At 36.9% G+C, this 22,550-nt stretch overlaps 1 pseudogene; it reads right to left on the minus strand.

Annotated features, from left to right (window-relative positions):
* Nucleotides 1-2,954: 2,954 nt before the first annotated feature.
* Nucleotides 2,955-3,413, minus strand: LOC111145097 (annotated as a pseudogene).
* Nucleotides 3,414-22,550: the final 19,137 nt, after the last annotated feature.

Here is a 22,550-nt window from a genome sequence, read left to right on the forward strand (position 1 = left end):
GGGGCCTGGACTTGCTGGCACCCAGGCCTCTGAGCTATATGGTACCTCCAGAGAAAAGAGGGAGCACCTAGTCCTCACATATACTCCTTCCCTGCCTGAAAAATGCAAATATCTGCATGAAATTAAGAGCCACAACTCAAAGTATTTCAAAAGATATGTGACTTCTTGGCATTATTAAAAGGAATAAGCTATGAATTTGTTTTCTAGAATATTCAAACTCTCCCAACTGTGTACTTTCATAAAGCTCATGTCACTGCCTGGTCCCTTCTATGTACCTTCCTCCCAGAATGTGAAAGCATTTGGAGATGAGCTTTTAGTTGGCAGTAAACCTCCTTTTGCATAACAGTATGTTCATTTGCTGAGCTACCTTTTCCTGTTTGTTTGTTTGAATCGTTATTCACCCTACAAATGCATTGTGGATGGTTACTACCATCTTGGTAGAAGAGCAGTGGACATGTGACCCACACATCCAGGCTTTAATGTCAATCCTAGATTTCCTCCTGACAGTCGGACCCTGCCTTTCCTCTCCTTACAACATTTACTTTAGAAAACTTGGGGAGATAAATTCTTCCTCTGCCCCTTTTTGATAGCCTTTTGCCTGTTTTAAAACACAGGACTGTGTCCTGCCAGGACCTGGGAGCCATCCCTTTGAAATGAGATTTCCACAAAATATAGTGCCCTGTTTCCCAGTGTCTGTGGGAGGGTAGGAGCCAGAGTCCAGAAAACACCTATCAGCTCAGTAGTCCCATCACATGGACCAACTCCCCACTACTGTCCTCCAGGGCCTCTCCACCAGCCATGTTGTCCTGAAACAAATCTCCCTAAAAATGTCATGCTTTCTGTTTCAGCAGAGTTGAGTTCAATCACTCTTCTCAAACAATCCTCAGTGAAGCTTTCCTTCATATTTAACTATTAGTGCAGTTCTCCTTCAACAGAAAATAAGAAAGGTCCCTGTCCTTACACAATCTGCATTTCAATGGAAATAGACACAGTAAAACCTAAACCAATAAACACAGTAATTTCTTTTTTAAAGATTTTATTTATTATTTGACATAGAGAGATACAGTGAGCGAGAAAGGGAACACAAGCAGGGGGAGTGGGAGAGGAAGAAGCAGGCTTCCCGCTGAGCAGGGAGCCTGATGCGGGGCTTAATCCCAGGACCCTGGGATCATGACCTGAGCTGAAGGCAGACGCTTAACAAGTGAGCCTCCCAGGTGCCTCTACAAACACAGTAATTTTGTATTGTCATAATGTCGCCAAGAAATTCATGGTGATAAGAGAAGTCTTGGTCCAAACATAAAATGGGTCACTCACTCATGTGATAAATTGAGAAGAGTGTAATTTATAAAGCGCTGGTTCAAAGCTGTGGTTGAGGAAACCACAATAGGTCAACTGTGGAGTTACTAGCAATTGCGCAGGACAGCCCGGAGCTACAGAGACCAAAAGGAGGAATAGCAGCTGGAATTAGGAGATGGGTAGGAGAGTGACCAGTAGAACAGATAACATGGTGGAGAGAATATGTCCTCACAGGACTCCCAGATTTTACTCTCCAACCTGTCTCCCACTTGCTGCAGGCATCTCGACTGGCAAGACTCAACAGAGACCAGGAGCCCTGGAGGCCATCTTGAAATACTTCACACAGTCAAGCCAACAATATCCATTTTGTGTAAGTTATTTATGTCAATTTATACTATACTAATGTTTTATTCTCTTTTAAGTGTATATTTATTAAATTATTTACATTACTCCGAGGCTATATCAGTTGATGTGAAAGCTAGGGAGAGAGCCTATTTACTTATTAAATGGAAGATAAGGTCTTCACCTAGAATAAACTATCCATTATTGTAAAATTACAAACACACGGCTGAGCACCATCCAGGAGAGTTCTCCTACAGATATGAGATTATGCTTCTGAGCACATAGTGCATGGGAGGGGGCTCTGTATTTGGAGGAAGGGAGAAATTCCTGAAAGAGATCTTATGCTAGACCTCCTTCCCATGCACTGAAGGGCACTGGAATACTGGGTAAAGAAAATTAACACCCCAAACATACACGAGTGCAGAAAAGGACATTGTTTGGATTACAAGACTAAAAACTTTTAATTTGATTCCATAGATAGTGGGCAGCTAGTAAAATCTTTGGAAAAAACCCAAATGAGATCATGTGTGTAAATGGAGTCACAGACTCCGGGGTGAACCTGGGAGTGGAGGGATCAGTTAGGAGACCCTATAGTCCCTATGAGAATTAATGACACTTGTGTATCATGAACTGTTGTTAAACATCTAAGTCAGTCTTGCATTTTCTGTCCTCCTGTGCCAGGCAAGCTGAGTCATCCCTGTGATCTTAATAACACCTCTGCCAAATCAATACTTATATGGGCCCTAACCTCTCCTCAGAGCTGCTGACCTGAGTACCAAACCACTGATTTTGTCTCCTTAAATCTTCTGTAAGCATTCCCTACTGTATACATGCAAATGAGCACTCAGCCCCTATAACCGGTCCATCACATCAAACCCCCACCCCCTAGTCTCCTGTGTTCCTCAAAATAACCTGTGAATATGTATGTTTTTGAAGCACATTGTTCTGTAATGTGTCAATATTGACCTGGCTGTTAACTCAGAACAGCAGAGTTGGCATTAGGAATATAAGGATGAAAATTTCTAATTTGTAAATTCTAAAACATTTCCCAGTGGTCTCTCGTTTTCCTAATCTTTTCTTTTATTAACCAACATAGATCATCTATTCACACGTAATGTTAATATATTTTTAACATGGTTATATCATGTTCAAATTGTGACTTGACTGGAACATAGTGTTTACACTATGTTCCAGTCAAGTCACAATTTGAACATGATATAGTACAACAACATTAAAGCTGCAAGATGATATGTGAATTCTGTGACTATACTTTTTTTTTTTATTTTAACAGTTTTTATTTCAAGTCACATAGACTACTTTACTCCTGCATCTTCTCAATTGTTTCTTCCTTGTATTTGCCCTTTTCCTTTCCTACTTGGCGAGATTTGGCTTTCCATTCAAGGATCTTTTTGCGGTCTTTGTCCAGTTTTAGTCTAGTGATAACCACCTTGCTAGGGTGGATGCCCACATGGACGGTTGTGCCATTCGCCTTCTCTCGCTGCACTCGTTCAATGTAGATGACGTACTTCTTCCTGTAGACCTGGACGACCTTGCCAATCTGCTGACCTTTGTAGTGTCCTCACACAACCTGCACTTCATCATCCTTCCAGATGGGCATGGAGCACACGTTGTACTTCTGCCTCAGCTCCTTGGAAAGAGGGGAGGACATGATCTTCCTGCGAATGTGGGACGGCGCGTTGAAGTGCCGCTTCCGGTTCTTGCTCCGGTCGGAAGTCACGAAGGGATTGAACTTCATCTCGGCCACAGGAGCCTCAGCAATGGCCGCAGAAGGGAAGAGATATATACTTTTTATTTTAATATTAAACTATTTCATTTTTATTTTTTTAAAGATTTTATTTATTTATTTATTTGACAGAGAGAGAGAGAGATCACAAGTAGGCAGAGAGGCAGGCAGAGAAAGAGGGGGAAACAGGCTCCCCGCTGAGCAAAGATCCTAATGTGGGGCTCAATCACAGGACTCTGAGATCATGACCCAAGCCAAAGGCAGAGGCTTAACTCTGAGCCATCCAGGCACCCCAAACTATTGCATTTTTAAATAGATACTTGTTTTTCTCAGATTATCCCAAACAGATAAAAATAGAGAAAACACATTTATGATAACCCACTTTGCTATTCTCTTGGACACACTGAAAATCTTAGATTTTAAGATGATTTCCTATAATACCGAAGACCCAAAGTAGCCAGCGTAAGATAGAGAACCAATTCACGTCAACAGCAGTTTCCAACACAAAGCTTGCTACACACATGTGACTTCTGCCATTTGCAATGACGGTGCCATCCCCACGGTCCTTGATGACATTCGGAACACTGTACTCAGCCATCCCTACCACCAGGGATAATAGTACTCATGTCTTTATCCAGGTCAGGACAACGGAAAGGAATGAACAGTGACATATTTGTTGTCTCTAAAAATGTGAGCTGAAACACTAAAACAAGCATAGATCTCTCTCAGACTGCCTGTAATAGTCACTGTCTCTGCTGATCAGCATCCTTCTAAGCCCCTGTTCTCACAGCTGCCCTTAATCCAGTTTAAGGAAAACAGCAACACAGCAGGGTAAAAAACTTCATAGCTCAAACTATGGTTCACAAAATACTTAGATATACTTTCATATATGAACTACAAAAACATTTGTGTTACTTAAAAGACATGCATTCCTAATTTGCTTTAAATTGGGGCAGGATGGGAATGAAGGAAAATAAAGTTCACTGTAGGGAATTCCTCACTCGGTAGTTCTTAAACACATGTCCTAAATTCAAAATTATTTATCAAATTTCAGAATTCTATAGGAACAACTCTATGTGCAAAGTGTTAATGTATTATCAAATGAAAAACAAAAACATTCACCAGTAACTGACGTTGCTAAATATTTATCAAACAACGAAGAAGAAAGTTTGATTTCCACCATTCTGTTCAAGTTTTAAATAAGGACTACGTAAATGGTTATTATTGGCATCCAAGAAAATTTGATGCAAGAAAATTTCTTGGATCATCCAAGAAAATTTTTTCATTAAGAAACACACAAACTATACATACATTTCTCAGACGATTTTGTAGTGCCACAGAACAGAAAATCAGGATCCTAACAAAGTATTTCACTTTGTCTTCAGAAGACCTTGCATCTTACAATGCACTTTAATGTTTTGTCCTTTGAACGATGCCAGAAAAATTTCCCTCTTCTGCAGAGGAGTAGACTTTGCTTTACCCTTTCCAAATCTTTAACATTTCCACATTTGTTCTGTGGGTTCCTGGAGTAAACGTACAATCTAACCACATTTGGGAGCACTAGCAATCTGCACACTTTCTAGTAATGCAACAAATATTTCAAGTTCTGAAGCGGCTATCATGCATGGATTTCAGTGCCTGACACAGGAGCAAGAAATGTAAGCAAGGCAGACCTGTTTTACGCAATCACACCGCTTACAGAAGGTCCGGGGTGACAGAAAATATTTAAGTAATTACGTGTGCAAAGTTTATGTGGTAATACAGGAGAAGCATGGAGCGTGCAAAGTCCAAACCTCTTCCGGTTTTCACAGAGTTTAACTGAGTCACAGACCTACTGTATCCCACTGTACATTGCTTGATGTGTTGGGTCATTAGTAAGGCTCATACTTTTTAAAAGCAAAGATGACAAAAACAAACTCCATCTATTTTAAAGACCTTCTTATTTACACATTATCTCCAGGATTCTATCCACACATTAATCTTGTTTCTACCATAAACATGAAGCCTCTGCCAAAGCTATCTGAACCCAAACTCACCATTGTAAGGCAGTAGGTAAATGACCTTCTAATCCTGTCTGCCACCCCCATCCATAGTACCTAACAAGAGAATGTGACACGCGTCTTCCTACAGAGACTTTACTTGATGTGGGACTGTATCCAGTATCTTGTCAATCAGGTGAGGAAAGAGCAGGTGACCAAAACAAGAATCTGAAAGGAATGCAGACTTAACATGTATACTTCTAAGAGTGCAGCTCCCATCTGTCTCCCTAAACATATCAAAGCGGATTTAAATGTGAAGGATACGTTTTAAAGACTTTTTTTTTTCAAAGATTTTATTTATTTATCTGAGAGACTGAGCAAGTGAGACAGAGAGCAAGCACACAAGCAGGGAGGGTGCGGCAGGCACAGGGACAAACAGTCCCCACCCTGAGGAGGAAGCCCGATGTGGGGCTCAAAACCAGGACCCTAAGATCATGACCTGAGCCGAAGGCAGATGTGTAACTGACTGAACCACCCAGGTACCTCAGGACTTCATTTTTTAGTAGCTGGAAAGAAAAACTCAAGACAAAAATGCTAAAGAATCCATATGTCACTGAAATGGGCTTTCATAAGTTCCAAAGCTTACCCACTGAGATGACCATTTCCATGTATTGTTACATTCACTCCGAGAGTCAGACAATTAAGTCCCCACACTGGAAATGTCTGTGAGAAAAGACTGGAATAGATATAAATATGTATATAGGAAGATTCTGCAAATCACTCAGAAAGACAAAGAGGCAGCAGAGAAGGGAGAATGGTCTGAGAAACCCCAGTTAGCTGTTCCTTCACACAGAAAAGTCATCAGCCACGGCTGGAAACCAAGAAAGGCAGAGAACACAGAAAGCAAATGATGCAGGTGCTCTTCAAAGAACGTGCAGAGAGGAAGGAAACAGGAAGGAGTATGTTCAGGAACATAAGGATCCTTCATAGAAAAGGTGCGGCAGACGTGCCTGTACTTCCACATGGGTGCCTGCACCAGAAGCTCTGACTCAGCCTGGGGTCTTAGCACAGACTCCAAGGGCAGAGGCTTCAGCTCCCAGGGGCTCTGAGGCAGAGTCTGGAGTGCTGGGTGACTAACAGCGCTTCCTGGCAGGCCGGCTGCAGCAGCAGCTAAGGACCAAGGTAAGGCAGCACATTGCTGCACAGCAGAATGAGGCAGGGGGTAGATTTCTACCTCAGGCTGATTACGGGTATGGAATTAAATGAGTTTATCTCTGCAAAACATGGACACATAGTATGTACTATACAAATATCAAGTAATTCTGCAAAGGCGATAATACCTATATATGTAATAATATATATTATTATATATTATATTACATATTGTAATAATTTGTGCAGAAAGAGGGTTTTTAGCTCATAATAGAGAGGAGTCAATATCTAAAGTAAAGTAACCCCTGTTACTGTCACATTCCTGTCTTTACATGAAGAAAAAACAGTCATACCCTTTGACTTTGTCAAGATTTTCTGCTGTCAGTTACATTTATCTTTTCTATGGAAGTTTGCAGCAGAGAAAGTTTTCCTCCTAACATGTCCTATATGTGAATGTGGAAATTTGGAAAAAAATGTTAAATATACCAGAGTAAAGTTAAGGTTCTCAGAATCACATTTACTTTTTAGTGTGTGCAGTAGGAATTTTAAGGTTGTTTTCAAAATTCAAGATTTTTTTCATCAAAACAAACTTGTGCAAAGTTGTTAACATAGTAAAGAACTGTTATAAGAAAAATAGAAAAAGTAACCAAACATAAAAGATTATCAGTGTGTGAAATTCTCCCACCTCACTGCTGATACTAATGCAGTCTGAAATATCCATGCAGGGAAGCTTCTTTTTCTTTTCATTACATGAGTTTCCTTTGCATGAGTTTTTCACTGCAACTAATTCATTTCAGGAAGGACAGAACTTTAGATACACTGCCAGATGATTTGGGAATTCCTCTCATGATAACCATACAGAGACTCCTGGTCATCTATTTTAATGAGATATTTAAAAGACAGCCTTGGGGATTTTTATTGACGTAGCCATACTGCCATTTATTCACATTGGAAGCTGCTGGCTTTATGGTCAAGGAGGTATTTCAATTGCAGAACACTGTTTTATCGGTAGATCAGATGATTATGACCTTCTTTCATAGTCTTACATAAAATAAGACTGTGAATGTGCAATAAAACTACAATTTTCATTGTTCCTCTCACCATGTTTTCTCTCCTTTCAATTGCCTCATTCATTAGAGATCAGAAACGGAAGGAGCTTGTTTTCCCCACCATCAGCATGCTCCTGAATTCTCTGCCTGCCCTCTTACACTTAACTTAAAATGTGCATCTTCACATGACATGGAATTTGAAAAACTATGAAAGCTAATCTTTCTCATGGCCAAAAATAATACCTATTTGAAAAACCAGTGCCTTATTCAACCTGCCTTAGTTTCTTCTGTTTGAGAATTGTGACCACTACATTAAATATCTTAAATTTTCTTGCAATCCTAAAATCTAATTATATGAGGTCCTTAATTTCAAACATTTTAAAGTATGGCTTTCTAATAGTTTCAATGCATGTTTAAACATGCTAAATATGGTCTACCCATTTGTGACTTATAAGTAGTACACATTTATGAATCATCCTTTGGGAGAGTTTCTAAGCTAAGTACTTTACAAATAACGCCATGTAATTCAAACAATCTATACAATTAGCACTACTAATATGGAAAAATTGGTATGTGTTAATTGAAATTTATAAAGATATCAAATGGTATGTTCTTTTGTAAATTTAACAAAGTCGACCGGATTCTAGAAAAGACTTAAATAGTATGCCATATGCTGCCTACTTATGATACACTAATTAAAGTAAATCACTATATACTTTATCTATATAGGACTGTCATCTTCTGCCTTTACACAATGCATGATCAGACATAGTACAGATTAGACACGGACACAGGCCATCCTATATGAAATGGCTCTAACATGCCCCATGTTCATCTCCACTAGGGCAAGTCCAAATAAGAGTCATGCAAGCCCCTCCCCCAGAAGAGCAGCACAAACCCCTTACATACACCACGTCTCCTGGTCATACAGTGCTGCAAAACTTCAGCTCCAAGGAAAATAGGATCTACCTTCTTTTAACAAGCAAACCAAAACATACCTAGTTATAACTTGCCATGCAGTGGACTAGGTTCAAACAGCCCCTACTGCAGGTAAAGAGAAATTCTAGAGGACTCACCTAAGGGAAGGAGTAGCCATAACAGAACAGCAGAGAATATACTCTGAAACACCTCCCAAAGCACCAGGTCCAAGGGAGTACAGGACCTCTTCTTGGTAGAGGAATTACTCATAGGAGCAGGGAAAAAACAGATTTTCCTAACAATGTCTTTCTCTCTCTCTCTCTCTCTCTCTTTCACACACACACACACACACACACACACAAAGTAACTGAGAAAAAAATGGAGAAATCCCCCCAAAAAAGAACAGGAAGAAGTAACACCAGGGATTTACTCAATACAGAAGTAAGAAGCCTGAACCAGAATTTAAAACAATGAACATAAGGAAACTAGCTGGGCTTGAGAAAAACATAAAAGACACTAGAGAATCCCTTACTGCAGAGATAAAAGACCTAAAAATTGGTCAGATCAAAACAAAAAATGCTGTAACTGATAATGAAAAACTGACTAGATGCCATGACATAAGGATGGATGAAACAGAGGAATTAATCATTGATACAGAAGATAAAATTATGGAAAATAATGAAGCTGAAAAGAAAAGGGGGAAAAAAAAGCACTGGATCACTAAGGTAGACTTAGGGAATTCAATGACTCCTTAAAGGATAGTAACTTTTTTTATCATAAGAGTCCCAAAAGAAAAAAAAGAGGGAAAAGAGGGCAAAATATTCATTTGAGGAAATTTTAACTGAAAACTTCCATAAGGGAAAGGAAACGGACATTAAAATCCAAGAAGCACAGATAATTCCCTTTAAATTCAACAAAGTCAGATCATAAAGACATATCAAATACACAAAATACACAGACAAAGGAAAGAATCCTGAAAACAAGGGGAAAAAGTTCTTAACCTACAAGAGAAGACAAATCAGGTTCCTAGCACATCTTTCCACAGTAACTTGGGAAGCCAGAAGAGAATGGCAGGATATATTCAACATGCTGAACGGGGAAAATGTGCATCCAAGAACATTTTATCCAGTAGGGCTGTCATTTAGAATAGAAGGATAATGAGTTTCCCAAACAAAAGGAGTTTGTGACCACTAATCCAGCCCCGCAAGAGATATTAAAGGGGACTCTTTAAGTGGGGGAAAGAAAGACCAAAGGTAACAAAGATTAGAAAGGAACAGAGAACATTACCAGAAACATCAACTTAACAGGTAGCACAATGGTAATAAATTCATATATCTCAGGATGGACTAAATCCTCCAACCAAAAGACATATGGTATCAGAATAGATTAAACACACACACACACACACACACACACACACACACACACACACAAGACCTATCTATACACTATACACTGCCTACAAGAACCTCATTTTAGATATAAAGACACCTGCAGATTGAAAGTGAGGGTATAGAAAACTGTCCATCAGGCTAATGGATGTCAATAGAAAGCTTTAGTAGCTGTACTTATATCAGACTAATTCTCTCTATTCTCTCTTAAATAAATAAATCTTTAAAGAGAGTGGGCACGAGTAGGGGAAGGGCAGAGGGAGAAGGAGACAAGCATACTCCCCACTGAGTGGAGAGCCCAACATGGGGCTCCATACCAAGACTCTGAGATCATGACCTGAGCCAAAATCAAGAATCAGACGCTTAACCAACTGAGCCATCCAGGTGCCCCTACACAAACTAGATTTTAAACCAAAGACTGTAATAAGAGATGAAGAAGGACATTAAATCATAATTAAGTGGTCATTCCATCAAGAAAATCTAGCAAATGTAAATGTTTATGCTTGGGCACTCCCAAATATAGAAATCATATAATAACGAATGTAAAGAAACCCATTGATAATAATACAATAATGATAGAGGACTTTAACATCCCATTTACAGCAATGGACAAATCACCTAAGCAGTAAATCACAAGGAGACAATTGCCTTGATTGACACACTTGACAAGATAGACTTAACAGATACACTCAGAACATTTCATTGTAAAGCAGCAGAATACACATTCTTTTCAAGTGCACATGGAACATTCTCCACAATAGATCACGTACTGGGTCACAAATTAGGTTTCAATAAGTACAAAAAGACTGAGATCATACCATGCATATTTTCAGGTCACACGATATGAAACTTGAAATCAGCCATAAGAAAAAATTTGGAAAGACCACAAACTCATGGAGATTAAAGAGCATGCTACTGAAGGATGAATGGGTTAACCAGGAATTTAAATAAGAAATAAAAAATACATGGAAGCAAATGAAAATGAAAACACAACAGTCCAAAGCCCTTGGGATGCAGCAAAGGCAGTCAGAAGAAGAAAGTATATAAATAGTAAGTATAGAAAGTATATAAATATAAATCAATACTAAGTATTAGTCAGACAAAGACAAACACCATATGAGTTCACTCATATGTGGAATTTAAGAATCAAAACTGATGAACATTTGGGAAAGGAAAAAAAGAGAGAGGGAATCAAATCATAAGAGACTCTTCGTGATAGAGAAGAAGTTGAGTATTGATGGAGGGAGGGAGGTGGGGGATTAACTAGACAGGTGATGGGTATTAAGGAGGGCACTTGGTATGATGAGCAATGGGTGTTATATATAAGTGACAAATCACTAAATTCTATTCCTGAAACCAATAATATACTATGTGTTAACTAACCAGAATTTAAATAAAAATTTTAAAAGAAAAGGGGCACCTGGGTGGCTCAGTGGGTTAAAGCATCTGCCTTCAGCTCAGGTCATGATCCCAGGGTCCTGGGATTGAGCCCCACATCAGGCTCTCTGCTCCGCAGGGAGCCTGCTTCCCCCTCTCTCTCTGCCTGCCTCTCTGCCGACTTGTGATCTCTGTCTGTCAAATAAATAAATAAAATCTTTTTAAAAAATTTTAAAAGAAAAGAAAGAAGAAAAAGAAAAAGATGAAAAGTACACATTTTGGAAAGGAAGAAGTAGTATTTCTACTCACAAATCACATGACCCTATACATAGACCACATAAATCCAAAGAACACATAAAACAGTTACTAGATCTAATAAACAAATTTATCAAAATTATAGGGTATTTGTAGTGTAGATTGACACAAAAAAATCAGTTGTATTTCCATACAAAAGCAATGAATAATCCAAAAATGAAACTATGAAAGAAATTCCATTTATAATAACATCTAAGAGAATACAATAGCTAGGAATAAATTTATGCAAAGAAATGAAAGACTTGTACACTCACCGAAAGCTGTAATCATTGCAGAAATAAATCAAGAACATAAATAAATGGAAAGATCCCCTGTGCTCAAGGATTGGAGATTTATTGTTATTTATATAAATATTCCACAAATCTACAGATTCAGTGCAATCGCTATTAAAATCCTAACAGCCTTTAATCAGAAATGTAAAAAATCATCTTCAAATTCATGAACTTGGACTTAGCAACAAGTTCTTAGACATGATACCAAAAGCATGATGAAAAAAAGATAAATAGGTAAACTGAACTTCATCAAATTTTAAAATTTGTGCATCAAAGATATTTACCAATAAAGTGACAAGACAACCTACAGAAAGGATAAAATGTTAGCAACTGAAATATTTGACAAGGGTATAATATACAGAATATATAAAGAACTCAAAACAGCTCAACAATAAAACAAAATGAAAGCTATCATTTTTGTACACCACACAATCAAGATACAGAATGTTCATCCACCAGAAAGTTTCTTTGTGCTCCTTTTCAGAAAATCTGCCTCCCCCAACCCCAAGATATGTTTTCTCACCATTGATTAGTATTTTCTGTGATTGATTTCATATAATTGACTCATAGGGAATGAACTCTTTTGCATTTGACCTTGTTTTTCAACATGATGTTTCTGAGATCACTGGTTTTGTACATGCCAGCAAATGTTCATTCATTCTCATGGCTGAATAGCATTATATTGTATAAGTATAGCAATGTTTTTTAAATCATTCTCCTGTTCCAATTTTGGAGTATCTGTACTTTGTGCCATTATTAGCAAGGCCACTATGAACATTTTTGTACATATTTTTGTGATACCTAGTTTTATTTCCCTTGGGCAAACATTTAAGAGCAAAGTTATTAATCATAGATAAGTATATATTTAACATTATAATAAAGTGCCAGAAACTTCTCCAAAGCTGCTTTCTCATCTTCCATTACCAAAAGCAATGAATGAAAATTCCAAATGCTCATCATTACCAAATTGGTTATTTTCAGTTCTTTAACTTTGCCTTCTACATTGGGCATTAAGTATATCCAAATATAGTTTTAATTTGAATTTCTCCCATGACTAATAATGTTGAGTACCTTTTCTATGGTTACTGACTTTTGCACATATATATATATATATATATATATATATATATATATATATATATGATTTTTTTTTAAGATTTTATTTATCTATTTGAGAGAGAGTGAGAGAGAGCATGAGAGAGGAGAAGGTCAGAGGAGGAGCAGACTCCCCATGGAGCTGGGAGCCTGATGTGGGACTCAATCAGGCAACTCCAGGATTATGACCTGAGCTGAAGGCAGTCGCTTAACCAACTGAGCCACCCAGGTGCCCCGATTTTTGCATATACTGCTTATATATTTGTATATGTTTTTAAGTGTTTATTCAAGTTTTTACTCATTTTTTAAAAATTTAGGTTGTTTTGCTTTTTATTATTACTGACTTATAGAAGTTTTTAAATACATTGTGAATGTAAGTTATTTATTAAATTCATATACTAAAAGTGTATTCTCACAATTTGTGGTATACTCTTGCATTTTTTCACCTTGGGAAAATATACAAACATAAAATTTATCATTTTAACCATTTAATATCATTTTACATGGTATCCCCAATAAAAGAGATTAATAATTATTTCTATGCATTTGTCTTTTTAATAATTTGGAAAATAAATAGTGGAGCTACCAAAAAAAAAAAAAGTAAGACCAGTTTTTATATTGTCCATTGTGGTTTCTTTAACTGGAGATCTTAGTTTCTTCAAACAGCTTTAAATATGTCAACCTACTGCCTTTTAGCCTCCATTTCTGATGGGGAATTATCTCTTAATCTTACTGAGGATCCATTATATATGATTAGTTGCTTCTCCCTTACTGCACTAAAAAATCTTCTTGATCTTTGTCATTGGACAGTTTAATTATAATGTGTCTTGGTATGAATGTCTTTGAAGTTATGCTACTCTGAATTCACTAAGAATCTTGGATCTGTAGATACATGTATTTCATTAGAATCAGGAAATTTGGGGCCTTCTTCAAATATTCTTTCTTACCCTTTCTCTCTCTTCTCTCTCTGGTACTCCTATAATGCATATGTTAGTATTCTTTATGGTAATCCATAAGTCCATTTCAATCTACTCACTTTTTTTTTTCATTCTTTATTTCTTTCTGCCCATCAGACCGGATAATTCAACTAACCAATATTCAAGTTTACTGGTTCTGTTTTCTGTCTGCTCAAATCTGTTAAAACTCCTCTCTCCCCCACAGAGAATTTTCCTTTCAATTACTGTACTTTTCAGCTCCAGAATTTCTTTTTGCTTCTTTAAAAATGTAATCTCTTCCTGGACAGTCCCATTTTAATCATACACCATTTTCCTGCTTCCTTTTAGTTGTTTGCTTGTTTACCTTCAGCTTTTGGAGAATATTTAAAACATTTCTTTTAAATTCATCAAGACACAAGGCAATCAATTATAAAATAAGTGGAAGATTTGAACAGAATTTTCTCCAAAAAAGACACATAAATTTTCATTCAGCATAAAAAGTAATCCTCAACAACATTAGTCATTAAGGAAATCCAAATAAAAACCACAATGACATACTGCTTCACAACTACCTGGATAGATATAATAGAAAAAGGGGAGGATTAAGTAACAAGTATTAATACATAAGTATTAAACACGTAGAGAAACTGGTAAGAATATGAAATGGAGCAGCTGCTATGAGAAAAATGTTGGCAGTTCCTTAAAAAAAGTTGAAAAAAGAAATTCAAATAAAGACATATATGATAATGTTCATTGCCACATTATTCAGAATAGCCAAAGATATCAACTGTCTATCAAAAGATGAATAAACAAAATGTAGTGTATATATACAATGGAGCATTATTTAGCTATGAAAAATAAAGCTCTGATACATGCTACAACATGGTAGAACCTAAACAGCATTATGCTAAGTGAAAAAAGTTTGCCTCATGTAGTCTTGTATTTTTAAATTCCATTTATTTGAATGTCTAGAGTAGGAAAATCGATAGAGATAAGAAGTAGATTGTTGGTTGCCTAGGGTTGGAGGGCAAAAAATAGTGAGTTAGTATTTAACAGTTATCAAGTTTCTCTTTTCAGTGATGAAAATATTTTGGAAATATACAGTGGTTAAACTTGTACAATATTTTGAAAGTAATTAATGCTACTGACTAATATACTTTAAAAACAACTAAAATGACAAATATTATATTACATATATTTTACCACAGTCAAACAAGTTAAAGCTTTATTTTTTTCTTTATTTCCTCTCCATTTTTGAAGTGTATTCCTATAGGTGCAACATTCTAGGTTGAGCATTATCTTCTGGCAGATTTTTACAAAGGACTTACTATTTTCTTTTTAATTTCATTCTTTCCTTTAAGAAATAACCTATGTTTCTACTCATTGCTCTTTGAAAGATTGTGTTTACCTCTACTTCCACCCATTGGCTACACTTAAGATTTTCTCTTTAACATTTCATATTCATAATTGTATTATAAAGATCCCAACTGCAGTTTTCTTTGTATTTATTCTTCTTGGTGTTTACATAAATCCTTCTTTCTCTATAACTTTCACTGGTTCCTAAAACTCTATGGACACCATCTTCTCAAATATTGCTTCTCTTCTCTCCTCCTGATAAATTGTGTGTGTGTGTGTGTGTGTGTGTGTGTGTGTGTGTGTGTGCATGCGTGCACGCATGCGCACACACAGGCACACTTTTGTGCATATGTAAGGGAAAGAATATATTTTCTTAAAAGTTTCAGTTTTTGTGTTTTTATCAGAGAAGGTTCAACTTTGCACTAATGGGAAGATACTACTGGGCATAACCTCATTAACTCCATCACAGAATGAACACAGAGGGTGCGTTCCATGTACGTTAAGACTCCCACTAAACATAAAGCTACAGCTACATTCTGATATTTGGTAGGGTGGTGCTGCCCTTGGCTCATATAGCAAAGAAGTGAGTTACTCTACTGGAAGGAGTAATTAGGAACAGTTAGATCATTAGGAACAGTTAGATCTGCTGTTCCATAATTGGGACAGGGAGAAATGTTGCTGTAAATCACTGATCTATTTGGTGTCTCTTAGTGTTTCAAACATGGGCTGATAACATTCAGGGATAAAGACCTGGGTCATGTCCCACACTGCAAGCCACCTAAATCTAAAGAAATGTTAACTCAAGGTAATGAGACTTAAAATAGAAACAGATTATGAACATTAGTCACAGCCTCAGGATCAGTTGCAGTAGCAAGTGTTCTAGCTATCTTACTCAATCTCCTGTTGTGGGTTATACCCTGAATTGTAACTAACAATCATGTGGATTCTGGGACTGAATGGAACAAACTTAATTTGAGAAGTGAGCTGATCAGTGCAAGGGGTCAACTACCACAAAATATGTTAGTATTTAAACTAGATCCCTTCATGTTCCTTTTCCTGGCTATGCAGGTCTATTCCCAACTTCTGCTAGCTCATTTCCTCATGGCCCACATCTTCAAAATTTATCAGAAAGTAAACTTGGGACAAGAAGAACAACTTTGAATAAATACCTAGAGAGGCACTAAGAACTAGGATGATTGCTTGTAGTTAATCACTGACTATATGACAATGTAGCTTCCTTTCTTCAAGCCAGAATAAACCCTGTAGTCAAAATGATACTTTGGAGTTACTCTAAAATTGAGTCAAGACTGGGACTTCATATGAAATAACACCTTTGCTTTTCTTCTTCCTCTTCTTCATCTTCACTATTGTGCTTCTCATCTCCCTTACCAGTTTCTCCTGGAACACCTTCTGAACAAATTGCTCTCAGACACAATTTCATCTCTTGTAGTAAACTGATCTAGGATGACCAATTTTGTGTTGAAGTTATGTGATGAACTTTTGAAGAATTATGTAACTTCATAAAGAAAAAATGGATAGCTAAGTATAACACCCCAGTTACAACTTGGGAGTTTAAGAAGAAATAATACTTTTTTTACAACTTACTTATACTCTAAATATATTCTATTAGCAATATGAAATCATGTCACAAATTTTGGTAACTGTTAATTTAAAACATTAAAAAAACAGAATAGTCATCATATACACAAATTGTAAATTTCCCCTTCAGACAAGAGGAGGGAAATGACAGGGGCAGTTTATTTTTTTAAAGATTTTTATTTATTTGACAGAGAGAGACAAAGTGAGAGAAGGAACACAAGCAGGGGTAGTAGGAAAGGGAGAAGCAGTCTTCCCATGAGCAGGGAGCCCAATGCAGGGCTCGATCCCAGGATCCTGAGATCAATACCTGAGCCGAAGGCAGATGCTTAATGACTGAGCCACCCAGGTGACTCGACAGGGCATTTTATTACAGATCTAAACATGAAGAACTCAATCTCTGTAACAGATCAAGAAAAAATAATTCTGGAATCTACAATGTACCCATCCATTTAGAATTCCCCCTTAGTTTAAACGTAAGGACTATATGCAGAAATGTAGATATAGTTGTAAGGTTGGTACATACTAATGAGAAGTTGTTTCCATGGTAACCATAACCCTAACCTTGAAGAAGTGACTAGATTAAATACATAAATTCATATAATAACTCAAATAAACTTCACTGAAGTCCATGAAACTCAAATGCAATGTGATCAACACAGCTGATATATTAAGAAAGAGACTGAGGCACTCAATAAAAATTTAAAGTCCATCTGTGTTATACAGTCTATATTACTTCCTATCATTTAAAAAAATGATGCAATAAAAGGGATCTTAACTAGTTGAGTGTTATTTCAGAAATAGTATATAAATATGATTATGTTCCCCCTATTTAACAAAAGCTTGTTTGGTGGCTGCTACATTTCAAGTACAAAATAACAGGACTAAAGCATTGCTCAATATCATTGCAGAAGGCTAACTGTAATTTTTTAAAACATATAACAATAAATAACAATTACTAGGTAACTGCCTAATATAGTTAGTTCCCAAATAATTCTGGCATTTGCTGAAACTAGGATCTTCAAATTGAACATAATTAACTCCCCACCGACACAGCAGTAGAGGCTACAGCACCAGTGATTGGAACGGCCGTAACTGGAGTACCGTACTGATGAAAATGATTAAAAGGGGTAAAGTTCTACCAGTTTTGTTCCAGTTGAACTTGAGAACATTTTCTTAAACAATGTTATGTGCTTTAATTACCTACCAATCATGGGCAACACCTTCCATCTATGTTGAGCAAAGCTTTTGGTTTATCTAATTTAGAAAACTTTTTTACAGGAAAACAAAACAAAACAAAACAAAATAAAACACACACACACACACACACACACACACACACACACACCCCAAAAACAAAAGAACTATCTCCTCTGTTTGCCAGGGAAAGACGAAGCATACAAGTAAGTCTAAAATACTTTCCAAAACTAAGCTAGATATAGAGATTATAATTTAACAATAAAAATAATTTCAAAATCAGTCAAACAGACAGGATACCTGAAGTTTGGACAGGTTCATATTATGATGGGTCTGGGGGAATGGGTCTGTCATAGAATATCTGAGAATATAAAAACCTCAATTCACAAATGACCATCATGTTCTGATTGTTATGTTGTTATGGTGGGCAAACTACTAAAAAAGTATGTAAAGCCAATATCAAAAAGATGAGAGTTTGGGATATCCACAAAACAATATAGCATTTTTTATGCATTATGTGACTGATAAAATAAAATCTGTGATTTCCTAATGACAATTAGGGATAATATCTATCCATAAGCATTTCCATTTTTTTAGGCACAAAGTATAGAGCATCAATTACATGTTAAGAAATTATGGGTCAGACTGCTTAAAATTCTCCAACAAATCAATCAACTAAAGCAGCTGTATTGAATTGTATCCTTTTCTTCTACGAGGAATTATTCTGGTTTTTCTTTATCAAGTTTTCTTAAATTTGGGCATAACTACAATATTATTACATTAGATTATTATTATATATACTACATTTTTATTTTTTTCAGCGTCTTTCAGTTAGAATGGTGCAGCTAGCACTATGGTAATGAGTAAGGGCAGAGACAACTCATGCCTTTGCTTCGTCAGTGCCAGGCATGCCCAGCAAGGGAAATTAACAAGTTAACAAGATGGAGAGTGATGGGCCCTGGAACCAGGAGGCTAACCAGTGGGCTAACCTCAGCACATTTTCTCATGTTGAGGACAGGGATGAAAGGGGGAAAACAGAAATACCAAAAGCTTTTTAGGCCTCAGCTCAGAACTGGCACACTGTCACATGGGCCTTTTTCCTATCGGCTGAAGCAAATCATGACAGTTTCTGTGGGAAGAACCAAAAACCATGTCACAAGGGCTATGGAAATATGGAAATATTTGAATAGTTTCAAAACAGTAACATTGTCTGAATAGTTTTAGGTCCTAACTCCAACTATTCACTTCCTGGGCTGGAAATGATACATTGAAGCCTACATCCTCTGGCAAGACTCAAACATGAGCTGGGAGCAGCTGCTACTCCATGGGTCAGATCACATCAAAATCCAGGACAGGAAGTTGTGATGTTTATGACCACTCTGGGAAACAAGCTTCCACAGGTCTGTCTTCTCTTCAATAATCATCTTGGACCTCACCACATTAATTCCTTACTATTGCTTTCTGATATTCATTCTAAAACATAAAACACTGTCTTTTAATTTTGTCTCTTTTGAAGTTAATATTTCCTTTAAAAATTATTTTATAGCTGTGTCCACAAATTAGAATTGGCTTCAAAATGGAATTGCCAAGTCTGCACCCTTCCCAAGGGAGGTATCTATAACTGGCAGAGGATGGAAACACAGCAACGTGAGACCACATCCCCCTTCTAGTACTGTTCAACAAGCCCAGTGACATTAACAAGAAGGCTTGATGAGTGTGGCTCACTTAACAAGTAAAACCGTTGTATGTTCCTTGATTTTAACTGGGAGATAGAAGGTGTCAAGTATAAGAATCATTACTTTCAAAATGCCTATTATTCACGCATCTCAATATTCTTAATCCAAATGTCCGAAATACAAAATTTACATTTCCATTATGGCTGGTCAGAATAAATCTCAAATCAGGCCAAAATGTATAAAGAAAAAGAAGAGGAACAGAAAGGGAGGATGAGAGCTAACTGCATTCTTAAGAAGTCTGATTTTCCCCTATTTTTCAATATCATCATTTTCTGTATTAATTGAGCACATGATACCTTCCACACACTGTGATATGTATTCATAAACATCACCTTAATCTTCACAAAACACAAGATATTCAAAATTGGAATAAAGGTGCTAATAACACACATTTCCACCACTTATAAAAAGAGTCAGTGAAGGTTTCATTGTACATCCAATTATTTACCAATAATCATCAGTAATCTTAGGTTCATTCAATAACAGAATTCAACAGAGCAAAACTTGTGCTCATCTTCATTAATTTTATGATCTATATAATGAGAACCTGATTTAATTTTTCTCTCATTATTTATCTTCTTGCATAGATTACTTCTGTTCCTCCATGGATACCCTCCTTCCTCCACTAACTGGTAAGGCACTTAAACCCTGACAGAGCCAGTGGAGACATGGATCTGGGAACATCATAGAGACAGAGCGGGAATCCTCCCTGAGGTCCACAGCAGCTTCAGCTGTGCTCCCATCCGTGCCAGGTCCATATCACTCTGGGCGTGAATTTTCATTCCAGTTTACATCTAAATTCTTCAAACATATTATACAGGATTATTGTTTTTTTCAGTCCTGTTTCGTTCAGACTTGCTCACATTTGCTGCTATCTTTCTCTGCATAAATTAGCACATTCTATACTTCTTCCTTTTGTATCCATTTCTTCGTATTGAAGAAAATACCCAAAAAGACTTTTTTGAGTTTCTGGGTGTGGTAAGATCTTTGACATGTCTTCATCCCACTGTTATTCATGGAATATAATCTGGCCAGATACAGAATTTGAGGGGAGGAAATATTATTCCTAAAAATTTTGAAGATACTCCTCCAATATATTTAGCTGTGAATGAAGCCATGAGAAGTTTGCTCCCAATCCAGGTTTTGAGGGTTGATATAAGTGATGTGAGTTCAGATATATAAGCTTAGTTATTACGAGTTTGAACACCTGTCACCAATGAAAGGCACACACCATTGCCCTTCTTTAAGTCAAAAGTCATATGGATATATGAAATACACACATACACACCCATGTACTTTGGGTGGAATCCAAAAAAAATGAGTTTTAGAGATAAGCTCATCTAGACTTTAGTATTTCTTCCACATTAAGATACATTTCGGCAAAATTCTCCAGTTTGTAGTTATTTGTTCTCTATGCAATTCAGTTAACAACCAGTACGATAGTTAATGCGTGGGTATGGGGCCCAGCAGTGATTTACTCCTGTGTCCTGCTGTGGCCAGGACCTGGCAATGCCAGCTGAGTGTTCGAACCCAGTGTCACTGAAGTGATAATGTACACCAGCCCGTAACTCTGTTTCTCTCCTCTGCACCTCCCCACCTCAGACTGGATCCAGCTTTCCTAAGAGACAGAGCGGGCAAACATACTGATCCAGGTATGAGGTCCCAAGTGTTCCTGGGCTCAGGAGAATCTGCATGTGTGCCATTAGGGGAGCAAGCGCCTGCTTTTTCCGTTGTCCTTGGTTACTTATTAAAAAGCAGATTAGTGTGCCCACTAACAAGTGGATATAAGATAAAGTAATTTTCTATTTTTCCTATGAAATTCATTAATGTATTTCTCAATGTTTTGTTGTGAGTAGGTAAATAGCAATTTAACACAAAGACCTTGGAGATTTCACTAACATTCACCACTTATGCTAAAACCGGTCTGGTACACAGAAAATTTAATCTCCATGTGACTTGTTATTTAAAATTATATTTTTAAAAAATGGTTTAACGTTGAATCCTCATTTCCTTAACAACAACTTGAGAAATGGTGTATTTCAAAGTGATTCCATGGAATTATCACTACTCCGTGTAGAGGACAGCTATAGTTCATCTGTCAATGGGAAATTACTCATTGGCTGGGGGCTGTATCCACTCAATAATTTTAAGACAGCCTAGGATAAAACATGATCCTATAAGTAAATTACTGTTATTTAAACAGAACTAGAGAATAAATTTAATGTGGTTGGTGACACTGGCCTCAGATGCAATACACAACCAATTTTTTTAGTAAAATGGCATGGATTCCATATACCCTGCTCTGTCTAGAGAATGACTAGTTAAAGAAATCAACTGAAAATAATTGAAATAAAAAATTGTAAGCTGATATTATATAGAAATACATATTCAGTTACTTTTCTTAATGAACTTGGTTTTTTAATTTAAAAGTGATGTATTTGTCAATTTTTTCCTTTGGAGGACAACTGAGAACATCACTCTGGAAGTTTCATATGTGGGGTAAGTAAAATTTAATTTCCAATTTACATGTGACACCTACTTCCCAGTAGTTAAATGTACCAATTCTTAAAATGGGACTTATACTCCTGAATATCTTTCAAAAATGGCTTAATGTGCTAAGAGCTTGCTTGTAGACATATAAATAAAAACCAGCAATTAGATTTCCCATGGAGGTCTGGAGATGGCATACAGAAACAGCATCTCAGAAGGGGAGGAAAAGAACCGGTCATCAGCCTTGAGCATTAGACACCTAAAGGAGAGGACGTATTGGGTCTGCCACATTCTTCAACCTTCAGTGACA

The sequence above is a fragment of the Enhydra lutris genome, unplaced genomic scaffold, assembly GCF_002288905.1.
Source record: "Enhydra lutris kenyoni isolate GAN:26980312 unplaced genomic scaffold, ASM228890v2 scaffoldscaffold12, whole genome shotgun sequence".
Lineage (NCBI taxonomy): Eukaryota > Metazoa > Chordata > Mammalia > Carnivora > Mustelidae > Enhydra > Enhydra lutris.